We start from the raw sequence: 15,762 nt of genomic DNA, 5'->3' as shown, positions 1-15,762 counted from the left end.
AACATCTGACCTGCAAACTAGCCAGAAGAGTCAAGATAGGGAGCAAGGGAGACTTTTAAAAGATATGTCAGCTAGTTCTTGTCATATGGTGGAGACACTTACTACAGAAGAATGTCAGTAGTACTTGAAAGGTTAATGGAAGTGGGATTTGCAGAGACATGAGTGATTCTTCTAGAGCAGGTGAGGAAAAAAGATGCTTTAGACAAAGACCTTTAACATCCTTCCACATTTGCATCTTCCCATCTGAAGGGAAGAAAAGTGCCTTGTATCTCTTTCAACTTAAATCACTCTAATCCAAAATTTGTCAAAGGAAACATTTTCAGACTAAGACAGAGCTATTAGAATGGGTGAAATACTCAGGGTTAAGCTCTCATGGCATAGGAGACTGCCTTCCAGTAGCAAGAGTTAAATGTTTTCAACATTAGTTGAAATGTAGCTCCTTTCTCTCTCTTTTTTTCCCCCTTCTGTTTAACTCTTTTTCAATTTAATAAGACAAAATAAAATATCTTTACACAAGGAAAGGAACTGATAAATGAATTCAAGGATTACAGAAGACAAAGCTCCAGGGTGACCTTCCAGAGCTCTTCTAGTACTTAAAAGGGGCCTACAGGATAGATAAGGAGGGACTTTCTATCAGGGAGTGCAGCAACAGGATGAGGGGAAATAATTTCAAACTGAAAGTCAGTAGATTTAGAGTAGAGGTACAGAAGAAATTTGTTCCCTTGAGGGTGGTGAGAGACTGGAACAGGTTGTTCAGAGTATTTGTGGATGCCCCCTCCCTGGAGTTGTTCAAAGCCAGGTTGGATGGGGCTCTGAGCAACCTGGCCTAGTGAAAGTTCTCCCTGCCTATGGTAGGGCAGTTGGAAGTAGATGATTTTGAAGGTGCCTTCCAAGCCAAGCCATTCTGTGATACTATCATAAGCACATGCAGGGCCTGTCTCAAGCAAAGCCTTTTAATGGTGAACAGGTTTGGTGGTTTGTGAAAATAAAACAAAACACAACTTGTTCTGAACACAGGTAAGTGGAGCACAACCTCGTTTTACACCTTTCCTACACCCTTTCAAGACATCAGTGTTTTAGCATGGCTTTATTCTTAACAAAAACAGAAGATGGTGCCTTTCTGCTCTTCTTTTGACATGTATGTATCTTTTGGAAAGGATGTTATCTAACAAGTTTTATTTGGAGTGATGTTTTTTTCAACTGATGCAGCACTACAGGGAGCTGACTTGAATTTCTCAGCCCCTTGTAAAGTATTACTTCAAGCTAAGAACTTCAGCTTTGCTATCTCCAGAGCAGGAACATAATCTAGTGGTTGTGTACTAAAAGCTGTTTTTGCCAGAGCTAAATATCAGTATTTTTTCTATTCTTCTGCTGATACAGGTGAGATGCTGATCTTCCATCCACTGATAGGTATAATTCCATTTTTCCTATCTCCTTAAGCATGATTAAAATCTAATCCAACGTGGCTGATATAATGATGTTCATCCTCATTGCTATAAGCATCCTGCCCAGTATCACAGCAAAGAATAAACAAACTCCCAAGACATAGAAACTTTTAGCAGATAGCAAAGGAAAAATTAAACCAAATATGGACAAACAACTTACAGAAGACTTTGAAGGCAACAACTTAAGGTGGTAAAAGATGCACAATGGTAAAAGGGCAAAAACTATCCCTGCAGCAAGTTAGAGCTCATTGGAATCCTCATCCTGTTTTCTTCCTTCACTGTGAACATTAAAAACACAGTTTATACTTCTCCCTAGTACCCAGTGATAGAAAGAATAAATGTCCTGAAATTGTGCCAGGACAGGTTGAGGTTGGGGATTAAGGAAAAATTCTTTGGTGCAAGAGTGGTAAAGGATTGGAACAGGCTGCACAGGGAGGTGATGGAGTCACCATCCCTGGAGGTGTTCAAGAAATGAATGGAAATGGCACTTTGGCACATGGTTTGATGGCCACGGTGGTGTTGAAGGTTGGACTCAATGATCTTAGAGTGCTTTTCTAAGTGGAACAATTTTGATTCTATGAGCTGTGATATTATCCATTTCCTAAGAGTCTGTCACCCTATATAACTGAGCTTTAGTTTTTACCTGTTATGAAAGTAAAAATTATTCTAGTGGCTGCTGGTAGAAAACAGTAGTGTTTTGCACTGAAAGAGAGCTGCAGATGATGAAAAGAAAAGTATTTATGCCCACACTGGTTGTGCTTTTCAGTATCACTCCACTCATATGATAAGAAGCAGGAGACAGGTGGCAGGATAGTATGAAATAAGACCAATTAGAACAAAATTGTTCTTTTTTTTTTTTCAAATTGCCATGTATTAATAGTTGAACTCTCTAGCACTGTGGGCATTAGCAAGTTTTAGCAGGATCCATTTCTCTTTTAAACAGAATTTAGTACAGTGATTACACAGGAGTGCCAGTTATCCTCCTGTAATACTGCTTTGGGAGTAGTTAAAATTCAGAATGCTACAAACACAGACCTTCGTTCCCTCACTCAGGGATGCTTCTGCACTACCCTGTTTTCATTGATTCAGAACTATTTGACACCTGAAGATGCTCTATCCTTTCTCATTTTAGTGCATACATGAGCTCTGGTTGCAGCAAAGCAGGCCTGATCCCACTGAAGTATTAAATTTTGTGCACTGATGAGCTATGAATGATAAATCATCTTTTTCTGCTATCTGCTACAGGGTAAGTGTGTGGGTGGGTGTGTGTGTCATGGACAGATCACATCCCAGTCTTTATTACTTAATATGACTCTTACAGTTGCCCAGGCTCTGTAGTGTACTTACAAGCAAACAAAGCAACGTGAGAGCTGACAACACACTGCTTCTCTTAGCAAATACAGATAAACTCAGGGACACATGGTGTAGATGACAGCAGGCTATCACTGTGGTACACCCTGAGCTTCAAGCCACAGATTCATAGAGTGGTTTGGGTTGGAAAAAAGCTGCTGTGGACAGGGACACCTTTCACCAGACCAGGTTGCTCCAGGCCTCATCCAACCTGGCCTTCAACACCTCCAGGGAGGAGGCATTCATGACCTCACTGCGCAACCTGTTTCAGTGTCTCACCACCCTCGCTGGTAAGAACTTCTCCCTTGTCTCCCCTCTTCCAACTCAACGCCATTGCATCTTGTCCTGTCACTAGACCCCTTGTTAAAAGTCCCTGCCCAGCTTTCCTGTAGGCCCCTTCAGGTACTGGAAATCTGCACTAAAACCTTCCCAGAGCCTTCTCTTCTCTAGGCTGAGCCCTAAATGAAGACAAATACGCTGAGGATTTTACAAGGATATTCTCAAAGTTATGATCTGTAAGCTTTTGTTTTATTTTCCATTAAATAGAAGTCAAAATACCAATTCCTTCTGCCTCAGTTATTACTGTTTGCTTTGCTCAAAGGTACTGATCTATCCAGTGAGGTTAAAATGCTGAGGAAAGCAGAGAAACCATTAATAAGGTGATTATGGAAGTAATCTAATGGATTCGTTATAATCTATATCCACACATAAAAATAGATTATACTCTACCACTTCTCATCCTGCAGCACGCCTCTCAGCCTATAACACCTCATTAATTTTAATTGTAAACCCAGGAAATAATCTCTTTTTTCTCCCTGCAAACAGGCAGTTTTTGCATACAGAATGCAAAAGTGTGACCAATGCATTTGTCATTTTGTTTCAGGTAGTTAACTTCCCCTTCCCATGCAAGTTTGTACAGAGTTTATGAAGTGTGCAGCACAGGCCAGAGGAGGGCTGCAAGGATGATCCAAGGGCTGGAGCACCTCTGCTATGAGGATAGGCTGAAGGAGCTGGGGTTGTTCAGCCTGGAGAAGAGAAGGCTCTGGGGGGACCTTATTGCTGCCTTCCAACACCTGAAGGGATCCTACAGAAAGACTGCAGAGGGGCTTTTCAGGGAAGTGTCTAGAGATAAGACAAGGGAGAATGGTTTGAAGCTGAGGGAGAGCAGAGTTAGACTGGATCTTAGGAAGAAGTTCTTCAGTAAGAGGATGGTGAGACACTGGAACAGGCTACCCAGGGAGACTGCAGATGCCTCATTCCTCGGGGTGTTGAAGGCCAGATTAGATGACGCCTTGGGCAACAAATTCAAGTTGAGAGGTGTCCTTGTCCATGGCAGGGGGTTTGGAATATATAATCTCTGAGGTCCTTTCCAACCTGAGCCATTCTGTGATTCTATGACAAATCTTTTGATTCTATGAATATTGAGCTGGCAATATACATATTTCAGGTACAACACATCTGGAATTCTATCTATTCCACATGGAGGAATGTCCTGATACTGCTTGCTTGAACAGAAGGATTAAGTTTTTAAATTAAATATATATTTTTTTTCAAACTTTCTCATCTGCTAACAGGTTCATGGGTTGAGGGTTCTAAGTGAAACTAAACATTTTCATTCCTCATGAGGCTATTTTTTTTTTCTCTTTTAACTAATACATTGAACAGATTCCTGCTACCCTTTGCTTCTTCACTCCCCCTTCCCCAGATTTACACTAGGATCTTTTCTACCAAAGAAAACTACAGAGACTTTCATTTTCCCCCCTTGGCATTTGGGGCCATGGTGGAGAAGAAACTCAGCACAATATTTATTCCAGTTGGATTTAGGCTCCACTCAGTACCTGAGGACAAATACTTCTGATCATGTTTTGAAGACATACTCACAAGACTAGGAATTACATGCAGTTATGTCTTGGATTTCCCTATGAGGAAATCCATTCTTTATGGAATACTGGGTTCAGTTTTGGGCACCTCACTACAAGAAAGACACTGCGGGGCTGGAAGAGGTGCAAAGAAGATGAGCTAAGCTGGTGAAGAGCCTAGAGAATGTCTGATGAAGAGTGGCTCAGGGAACTGAGACTGTTTAGATTGAGGAAGAAGAAGCTGAGAATAGATCTTACTGCTCTCTATAACTACCTGAAATGACAATAGAGAGGTGGGTGCTGGTTTCTTCTCACAAGTAATTGGTGATAGTACAAGAGGAAATCACCCCAAGCTGCACCAAGGTGGGATTAGGCTGGATATTAGACATTTTTTTCACTGCAAGAGCAGTCAGGCATTGGAACAGAGTGCACAGGAAGGTGATGGAGTCACCATCACTGGAGCTATTTAAAGGTCATTTTTATGTGGTGTTTGGTGACAAGGCTTAGTTGTGAACTTGGTACAAGTTAATGGTAGGACCTGATGATCTCCAAGGTCTTTTCCAACCTCAACGACTCTATGAAGGGACATTGCAGCCAGGTGGGGGTTGGCCTCTTCTCCCAGGCAACCAGCAATAGAACAAGGGGACACAGTCTCAAGTTGTGCCAGGGGAAGTCTAGGCTGGATGTTAGGAGGAAGTTCTTCACAGAGAGTGATTTCCCATTGGAATGGGCTGCCCAGGGAGGTGGTGGAGTCACCGTCCCTGGAGGTGTTCAAGAAAAGCCTGGATGAGGCACTTGGTGCCATGGTCTAGTTGACTGGCTAGGGCTGGGTGCTAGGTTGGACTGGATGATCTTGGAGGTCTCTTCCAACCTGGTTGATTCTATGATTCTATGAAAGTCGCTCTTTCAATGTCACTCTCTACAACTCCCTGAAAGGATGTTGGAGTCAAAAGGGTGTTGATCTCTTCGCCCTAGTAAAAAGTGGTAAGAGGAGAGGAAATGGTCTCATTGCCCAGGGGAGTTTTAGGTTGGATATTAGAAGAAACTTCTTCTAGAAAAAGAACAGAAGAAACTATTCTATGATTCTTTGCTGTACAGCATCATGCAAGAAGTGGTCCCTGTTTGTCCAAGAGCACTACAGGTACACAGTTAGTATAGACACTGCTTTTTCATCTCCAATGATGTTTCCCTTCACACCTTAATGAAAAATTTCATTAGTTTATGTTTCAGACCTGAGGCTTTTCTTAGGTTAGCGGTTACCAAGAAGGGTACAGAGAATACTTTTAGCAGAACTGACCAGAAAGTGGAAAAAAAACCCAACATTCCTGCCAATCTTTTTTCTCTTGCTGATCCACCTTAGCCTGTTATGAAATGGGTATTTTGCTTCTGCAGCTTAGTGTGCTGGACAACATCTAATCAACTTAATTTGGATTTCCCAGATTTCTGGGGCCACAATTGACAGTTCCCTTTTCAGAAGGTCTAAATGTAAAAAAAAAAAAGAGAAATGTTAGAAAAGGATTTGAGAATTTAGTGCACAACTACTGATAACCAACATCTTCACCTTGAGGAAATTGAGGCACCCTTGGTAAGTTTGAACACAAGAAGAGCCCAACCCCACCTGGCTACAGCCTTCCTTCAGGTAGTAGTAGACAGCAATGAGGTCCCCCCTGAGCCTCCTCTTCTCCAGGCTAAACAACCCCAGCTCCCTCAGCCTCTCCTCATAGGGTTTGTGTTCCAGGCCTTTCACCAGCTTCTTTGTAAGACTTTTTCTTATGGTTTTAAAAAAAAAGAGTGTTTTTTTCTTTTTTAAATTAAGTTTTGGCTTTGTTACAGTGGAAGTTCCCTTAGAATCAATTATTCCAGCTAGGAAGAGGTTGAGAGCATATTCTACTTGTAAATATTCTCTCTGGTGAGACAAACACCAGCACATTAGATGACACAATCTTTGCAAATGGAAAGCAAGAAGCTAATTAAGAGGCAAAACTCTGCCAGTTTTCTTTGCTGGCATTTAAAAGGGGAATATTAATTAAGCATTAGGCACAATATTGGAGGGGCCAAACTGAACAGCACTAGCTGGAAAAAAAAAAAAAAACAAAACAAGAAAAAGAAACATGCCCTCACATTAGTGATATCAAAGCTTTCAGATCTCATTACAACTGCAGCAAACTTCCTCCCTCACAAATACCAGAATCTGGTTTACCAACGGGCTGTTAAATTTTATTCTAGTGCCGATCCTGGCTCCTGTGTCTAGCACAAGATGTCATCCTCTGTTCATTTATGAAAGACACTGATGCTCCTTGCAGTTCAGCTCCATTGTCTGGGAGACAGTTGTAGAGATGCTACACAGAGGGTGACCATAAAAGAGTTTTCTTAGCCTGGCAGCCTATCACAAGTGATCAATACTGGGCTAAACACTCCTCATTATCTTCATTAGTGATCTGAATGTTAAGGTCAAGAGCGCCCTGAAGTTAGCAGATGACACCAAAATGAGTGGAGAGGTTGACACTCCAGAAGACAAAGTCACCCTCCAGGAACACCTGAACAGGCTGAAGGAGTGGGCTAGCAAGAATCTTATGAAGTTCTATGACAAGTGTAGGGTCCTGCTCCTGGAATATACAACCCCAGAGCACTGCTCAGGCTGGAATCCACCTGGCAGGAGAGCAGCCCTGTGGAAAGGGACCTGAAGGCCTTGGTGGACAAGCAGCTCAGCATGAGTGCACAGTGAGCTGCAGCAGCAAAGAAAGCCAACAGGATGCTGATTGCATCAATAAAGGCATCACCAGCACAGATGAAGTTGTTATTGTCCCACTCTGCTCAGTGCTGGTCAGACCACACCTGGAGCTCTGCCTGTAATTTTGGTCCCTGATGTAAAAAATATGTGGAGAGGCTGGAAAGTGTCCAGAGAAGGCCCAAGAGAATGATCAAGGGCCTGGCAGCCCTGCATGTGAGGAAAGGCTGAGACAGCTGTATTTGTTCAGCATGGAGAAGAGAATGCTTATAGGAGATCCTACTGCCATTGACCAGGACATTGTCCCTGTGTTAAGTGACAAATAATTAGTCTGAAAAATCAGAGTGCAGAAAAGCTTTAAGTTGCAAATGGTGACAAGAAATGTACCCCAGGAAGTGTTGCTAATGGCTAAAAGACAAATCCAACCACATTAATTCAACTAAATTACACACAGCCAACAAGATAGGAAAATCAATCCAGCCTGATCTCACTTCCTGACCACCCCTTTGCCACACTGGATCCTCAACACACAGACACCCCTGAGAAGTGAAACCAGGCAAGCCAGATGGCTGAGCTATCTACATCAATCAAGACAAAGCTCCTACAACAGGTGTAGTATATTGCAGGGATACTAACCAGAACAAAACGTTTACTAAACACTTACTAAGTGTATTTACAACATACAAGCAAGAAACCAAAATACACAAATATTTGATACAGCACACACAGAGATAAAACAAAACAAACCAACAAGGATTGTTCTCTTTCAATCTTCCATGGTTACCTGGCCCTAAACATGCCCATTTCAGGCTATGCTGAGCACAAAAGCTTGATTATTCCTCTCCTATTTCTTTGTTATTGAATTCAAACTGCATTGCAAAACTGTGAAAGTCTCAGAATCAAGTCAGAATTTACTCACAGTCAGGAGGTGTTGAAGCTTGTAGACTAGAGGGACAGGATGCCATTCAGGGAGACCTTCACAGGCTTATGCAGTGGATCCAAATAAAACTCAAGAAGTTCAACAAGGCCAAGTACATGGCTCTGCACTTGGGCTGGAGCAATCTTCAGTGCCAGCAGAGGCTGTGGCTATGACCAGTGCACTGAGAGCAGCCCTGCAGAGAAGGAGGTATTGATTGATGAGATTGGAACAATGTGCACCTGCAGCTCAGAAAGCCAGTTGTATCCTGGGCTTCATCAAAAGCAGAAGTAAACAGGTCAAGGGGATTCTGCCCTCTGTTCTGTTCCTGTAAGACTTTGCCTGGAGTAAAAAGAAAGGAAGGAATAGCTCTATGACTTCTTTGTGATGCCTTCTCTTTTACCTGCTAGTGCTAATCACCTGGAGAAACATGGCTGATTCACAGGGTCACAGACTGCACTGTGTTGGAAAGGAACCTCAAAGCTCATCTTGTCCAACACCCCTGCAGGCAACAGGGACACCTCCAACTACAGCAGATTGCTCAGGGTCCCACTGAGTCTGATCTTTAATGTTTCCAGGCACAGGGCCTTAACCACATCCCTGGGCAACGTGTTCCAGTGTTTCACTACCCTCATTGTGCAGAACTTCCTCCTGATGCCCAACCCAGATCTCACCTGCTCCAGTTTCAAATCATTGCCCCTTGTTCTGTCACCACAGGCCCTTCTAAACAGTCCCTCCCCAGCCTTCCTGTAGGTCCCCTTCAGATAGTGAAATGCAGCTCTAAGGTCTCCCTGCAGCCTTCTCTTCTCTAAGCTGAACAACCTCAACTCTCTCAGCTTGCCCTCATAGCAGAGGTTCTCCACCCATCTGATCATCTTCATGGCCTCCTCTGAAACTGCTCCAGCAGTCTATACACACAGCAATGCTAAGAACACCTCCTACTATGAGGAGTGCTGCATGGCAGTCAGTCTGTGTGTGGCCACATAGTTCCACCAGGCACACTGACACATTTTAAAGAACCTTCTCCCCTACCTTTGCCCATTCTGAACAGCAGTGATGCTTTAGCAGCTTCCTTTTGCTAGTTAGTAATGATTTTTTTTTTTAAGTGCCACAATTAAAATAAACAAAACAGAAAACTGCAGTGAAATCTGCTGCCTTCAAAGCAAAAATCTAATTAAGGCTTAAACTGCAACATTAATTGCACAGTACTGAGATTCTCCATGCTTTATGGGTTTATTAGCAGCTTTCTAACTTGAGTTATTTCAGAGAGACAAATGCAGCTTTTGGGAAGCATGTTATGACATGGAAATAGGCTTAGCTACTGGCAGGAAAATATTTGCTTTATTGAGCAAAATCTCTGAAAAGATCTTGTTCAACGCTCGGGAAGATAGAGCACTGTGCAAACCCCAATGTAGTCTTAAGATGATCCTCAGAACTATTCTTGTATTGCTTTCCAATTTTAATCACCTCAGCAGGGTTTGGAAAGAGCTGAACCTGCTGTTAACATGCTGCAGATAACCAGGCTCTAAGAAAAGACCATGAACAAAAGAACTAAATCCAATAACTTTTCACAGGCTTGAAGAAAACAAAGAATCCCTGTTCTCTGTCAGCACCATTAGGGCCTCAGAAAAGACAGCATTTTGAAAGAGATTTTTTATGAACTACTTTTCCAACATCTACATTTAAATGGGGGGACACAATCCTTCCTCTACACATTTTTGCTTCAGTTCTCAGCTTAGTCATAAAACTACATAACCCTCCAGATGAGGCCTAAGAGTTACAGAGGGACCTGGGCAGCCTGAATCCATGGGCTAAGGTCAACTATAGGAGATTCAACAAGGCCAAGTGCTGGGTCCTGCACTTGGGTCACAACAACCCCATGAACATTCCAGGCTTGGGGCACAGTGGCTGGAACCTGAGCAGCAGAGAAGGACCTGCGGGTGCTGGTTGATAGCTGGCTGAAGATGATCTATCAGTGTGCTTAGGTGGCCAAGAAGGCCACCAGCATCTTGGCCTGGATCAGGAGTAGTGTGACCAGCTGGGGCAGGGAAGAGATTGTCCCCTGGTGCTCAGCAATGGTGCAGCCACACCTCAAATTACATTTTAGTTTTGAGCCACTCACTACAAAAAGAACATTTGAAGTACTGGAGCAAGTCCAAAAATAGCCAAAAAAGTTGGTGAAGGGTCTATAGCACATGTCTCATTAGGAGCAGCTAAGAGAACTTGGGCTGTTTAGCCTGGAGAAAAGGATAATGAGGGGAGAATTTCTTGCTCTTTACGAGGTCTTAAAGGCGTTGTCCAACCAGAGTCACATTATCACAGAATATTAGGGCTTGGAAGTGAACTCTGTTGATGATACAGTCTAACCTTCCTACTAATCCAGGAGTGCTTAGAGCATGTTGCACAGAAAGTGTCCAGCTGGGTTTTGAAAGTCTCCAGAGAAGGAGATTCAACAACCTCTCTGAGCAACCTGCTCCAGGGCTCCAGCACCCTCACCATAAAGAACTTTGTCCTTATTCATAGATTCATAGTATGGTTTAGGTTGGAAGGGACCTTAAAATTGTCTAGTTCCTGTGTTCTAGGCTGTGCCCATTGCCCCTTGTCCTGTCACTGGACACCATGCTCATGACCTCCACCCTTAAGCTATGAATAAGCATTGACAAGATTCTATGATTTAATGATTCTCTTTTTGGTTTCATAGAGACTCAGGTTAACTAAGACTCAACTCCAGTGGCCCACTGAAGTCACAGAAATCAGATTGGTTTTGGCAGCCAATTAAATCCCATGGCAAACAAGCTGCTGGAAGAAAACCAAGCACAGATGGAAAATCTCTCTTAGCCACAAGGAATCATGCAAACATTGTGAGAGAATAACCCTTAGGCTGACATTTCTCATTCACCAAAAGGATCAGGTCATTTCATGAATGATTTCTGAGTGTAAAATAGAACTAAATGCACATCTAATACTGCTTGCAATAAATTTTTTCAGCCAGATCTACCACTGACCTCAGCAGCATAGCTAGTAACAGCCTCTGTCCGTACCATAGGAACTTCTCAGTATACCTGAAGAGTAAGATATCCTGTCTCTGGGAATGAGGCATCTGAAAATGCACAATTCATGAAGTTGGGTTTGTAGCCTGTTTATTGCATCTTGAGCAGAGCAGGGATGTAAGGAAGGATGAATCACATTCAGGAATTCTATTTTGACTGAGATAACTATGCACCAAGAGAGGTTTTTAAACTTGTTTGGCACTTACATCTGGGGACAATTCTTTTAAAAACCTCAACGTCCAAGATGAGACAGCTTCCAGAAGTGTAGGAAGAAGGCTTTCCAGCCACAGCATCACAGATTTGCAGACTACATTGCATTGGAAGTGACCTTCAAAGCTCATCTTGTCCAATCCCCCTGCAGGCAACAAGGATACCTCCAACTACAGCAGATTGCTCAGGGTCCCACTGAGTCTGATCTTTAATGTTTCCAGGCACAAGGCCTTAACCACGTCCCTGAGAAACTGTTTCCGTGTTTCACTACCCTCATTGTGCAGAACTTCCTCCTGACATCCAACCTAAATCTCCCCTGCTCCAGTTTCAAATCATTGCCCCTTGTCCTATCACCACAGGCCCTTCTAAACAGTCTCTCCCCAGCCTTTCTGTAGGTCTCCCTCAGATACTGAAATGCAGCTCTAAAGTCTTCCTGGAACCTTCTCTTCTCCAGGCTGAGCAGCCTCAACTCTCCCAGCCTGTCTGCACAGCAGAGTTGCTCCAGTCCCCTGATCCTCTTCATGGCTTCCTGTGAACCTGCTCTAACAGGTCCATGTCCTTCTTGTGCCAGGGGCCCCAGAGCTGGACACAGCACTGCAGGTGTGGTGTCAGCAGAGCAGAGGGGCAGGATCACCTCTCTTGATCTGCTGACCATAGTTAGAATCATAAAATTATTTGGGTTGGAAGGGTCCTCAAAAGTTCATCAAGTTCAATCCTACTCTTTTATGAAGCCCAGGCTGACATTTGCCTTCTGGGCTGCCAGTACCTATTACTAGCTCATATCCAGCTTCTCACCCACCAGCACCTGAATTCCTTCTCTGCAGGGCTGCTCTCAATCTCATCATCCTTAGCCTGGATTGATATCGAGGGTTGACCTGACCAGGGTGCAGGATCTTGCATTTTGCTTCACAAGATTCCACTCAGAAGTTGTCCCCAACTGCCACATCTACACATTTCTTGAACACCTCCAGGGATGGTGACTCCACCACCTCCCTGGTCAGCCTATTCCAATACCTGACTACTCTTGCAGAAAAGTAAATTTTCCTAATGTACAAACTAAACTTCCCCTGGCACAATTTCAGACCATTTCCTTTTGTCCTTGCCTTAGTTACTTGGGAAAAGAAACGCCCATCTCTGGACATGCTCCAGTCCCCCAATGTCCTTCTTGTAGCGAGGTGCCCAAAAAGGGACCCAGTATTCAAGGTGTGGCCTCACCAGTGGCCAGTACAGGGACAATCACTTCCCTACTGCTACTGGCCACACTATTGCTAATCCAGAATGGGATGCTGGTGGTCTTCTTGGCCACCTGAGCAATTTTTTTTCAGCCAGATAACAACCAGCATCCCCAGCTCCTATGTTGGGATAGCAAATGCAAATACACTTAGAAGATGTCCGCTGCCAGAGGGGACTAATTAACAAGCTCCTGAAAAACAATGCCCATTTTAACTAGAACTGGTAAAACTGAACCCCACAGTTAAGGACAAGCAGGAGGCACTTCTTTTCACACTCAAAACTTTGGAGATCACTGTCTGAGCAAGAAGGATGACACAGTCCCTCAGTGCTTCCTTAGGAAATGTCTTGAATAGAGATACCACCTCAAAGACTTCTATTTCAGGCCAATTTAGTCCAGGACCTTGCACAACTGGGAGAAACGCTGAGAACAGCTCCTTAGTTTCTGAACCAAGTGCTAATATCAGTTCTCCAGAGGGCTGAACTTTCCTAGGAAGATCTCAAACAATGCAGAAATGAATCACTTGATGATCCTTTTTCTAGACAGAACATGACTGCAGTGGGAGATATTAGAAAGCTTTTGCATTTCATAACATCACATCAGGGTGCTCCTGTAAACAAAGGCTGATTTTTTTTCTGATTATATTTGCTGCTAAAAATCCTCAGAGGATATCTATTAAGAATAATAAACAGTTGGGATTTTGTTGTTTGTTTGTTTTTTTTAAAGATACTTGAATGTCACAGGAGAAATTCTCAATTTGGTACTGTCCTGGAGTCCTGTACCCCTAAATTCCTCTCCTGCCCGGACTTCGGGGGGGAAGGGGAAAAGCCGCCTGGTTTCCCCCCCCCCTCGCCTGCCCTGCAGCCGAGAAGGGGGCGGGGACTGCCCCGTGAGTTCCCGCGCTGGAGCCGGGCTGGGATTGGCCGTGCGCTTTCGCGCCTAAAGTGTGGTAACTCTGCCCTTTGTCTAGCGAAGGGTATAAATATTGGGGGTCTTCCCGCCTTTGGGGTTCCCGCTTTTGGATTTTGCCTGTGCCTGGACGAGTTCGCTCACTCTCCTGTGCCTGCACTGCAGAGAGACCAAAGGACTTGCCTTGGTGTTAGGCACACCTTTGTCTGCCTAACGACCCTTAACGACCCTTAACGACTCCTGTAGCCGCTGGAGGAGGAAGACCGACTGCACGAGCCAGCCTGAGTGAGTTATTTGGCTTAGCTTAATTTAGTAAGAAAACCGCTATTAATTAATAGCTAAAGCCTTTTCCAAAAACTGACTTCCAAATATATATAGTCAGATTATTAATGGTATCCTCGTAGAATTCTCATGCAACTTAACCTGTTTATCAAACGAAATTAACCTTTGTATATATAGTTGTGGGGGCGGGTTTTGTAAAAAATAAAAAATATCTATTTTTGATAAATTCTCGACTCGGCCACGAATTATTACTGCCCTCCGCAACATTATGGCGCAGTGTATGCTGGGTAGTTCAATCATAGAATTTCTACAAGAAAAGGGATGCCTAATCACAGGTCTTGATTTAATTTGGGCTCAGAAAAATTGTAAAAATCCGGAGAAAATCCTGGAGAAATTAGCTGAGCGCTCAGACCCTGTGATTTCTGAGTCTCCAACGGAGCATTTCTCTGTTGTTCTGGGGTCAGTCGTGACCCAGACTCTGGCCGAATTTGAAAATTATGAAAAAAGAATTCAGGCCTTGGAAAAGGATTTATTAGCCGAAAAAGCTAAATGCCAAAGTATCTGGGAAAGCATGCTGGCGCAGACAAAGAGCCTGACCGCGGCACTGACTGCCCGGATGAAAGAAAGGCTTGTAACGCCTGCAGACACCACCTCTTCGGTCTCCGTGTCTGAATTTGAATGGAGTGATTCGCGGGAATCGGGGAGAAAGGCAGAGAATGCCCCGAGGGGCTCTTCGGGGGAGAGAAGTTCCCCGAAACCAGGCACAAAAGACTCTGCCAGAGACGCAGAGAATTCCTCTGCACATGCCTCTGCGCGGCAGAAAGCCTCAAAGCCACGCAGAAAGCGCAGGTCGCGACCGGACTCTCCCGTAGCTAGCGGAGAAGAGAGCTCCGGTGAGGAGGGCGCCACGGTGCAGAGGCACGTGTTGCCTGTTACAAGAATTGAGTCCGTGAAGGGCAGAAAAGGCGGTGCAGGGACCACCGTGATCAAAAAGCAGTTCACAGATGCACAGCTCAGTGACTTACAAGTCAAATATGCGAGAGATCCTGGAGACTCAGTCGCTGACTATGTGTATCGAGTGTCCCGAGCCGGTGGGGACCGGGTCCTTCTAGACTCGCAGGAAGCTGCTGGAGACTGGGGGGACGATGTGTTCCTGACACGTGAACCCGAGGGGACACACAGCCTCACCGCCCGGATAGCATACTGGGCAAGCAGTGTCCGCCCAGCCTACCGGGGGGAGCCGACGGAACTAAAGGTCACCAGCTCCTCTGAGCTCATCACTGCTCTCCGCAGACTTGCGTGTGTCCAGGCTATCTATGATAAGGGACATTATGATTGCCCATTTTATGCCCCTGTGGACCCGGAGAGACTGCACCCTATTATGAAGGGTTTGCCAGCAACTCTGCAAATCCAACTAATGAAGAACGTTGAGAAAATTGAACGTGTGCTTGGAGAAAATGCAGAGAACGATGGTGCTAAAGAGCACGTAATGACTTGGGCTGAACTGTTAACTGACTTGAATGCCCACGGGCTGCAGTTTGGGTTTGGGTCTCCTGAAGGAAAAGGGGCTGGGGAGAGACAGTCTCGTGCTTCTCCCCCAGAAAATCCCAGGACTCTGCGCAGGCAGGTCCGGCCAGTGCAGGACTGCCCCCGCAGGGGGACGGGTCCTGCAGGCTTCTCCCCGAGGAAAAGGGGCAGAGACCCACAGAGTGACTGGAGACCCAGAGGAAAGAACAGTTGGTATCTACAAGCCCTGACTTTAGGGGTACCAAAAACTGTTTT

Source organism: Pogoniulus pusillus, chromosome 9, assembly GCF_015220805.1.
Source record: "Pogoniulus pusillus isolate bPogPus1 chromosome 9, bPogPus1.pri, whole genome shotgun sequence".
NCBI classification, from domain to species: Eukaryota; Metazoa; Chordata; class Aves; order Piciformes; family Lybiidae; genus Pogoniulus; species Pogoniulus pusillus.
This window is presented reverse-complemented; position numbering follows the sequence as displayed.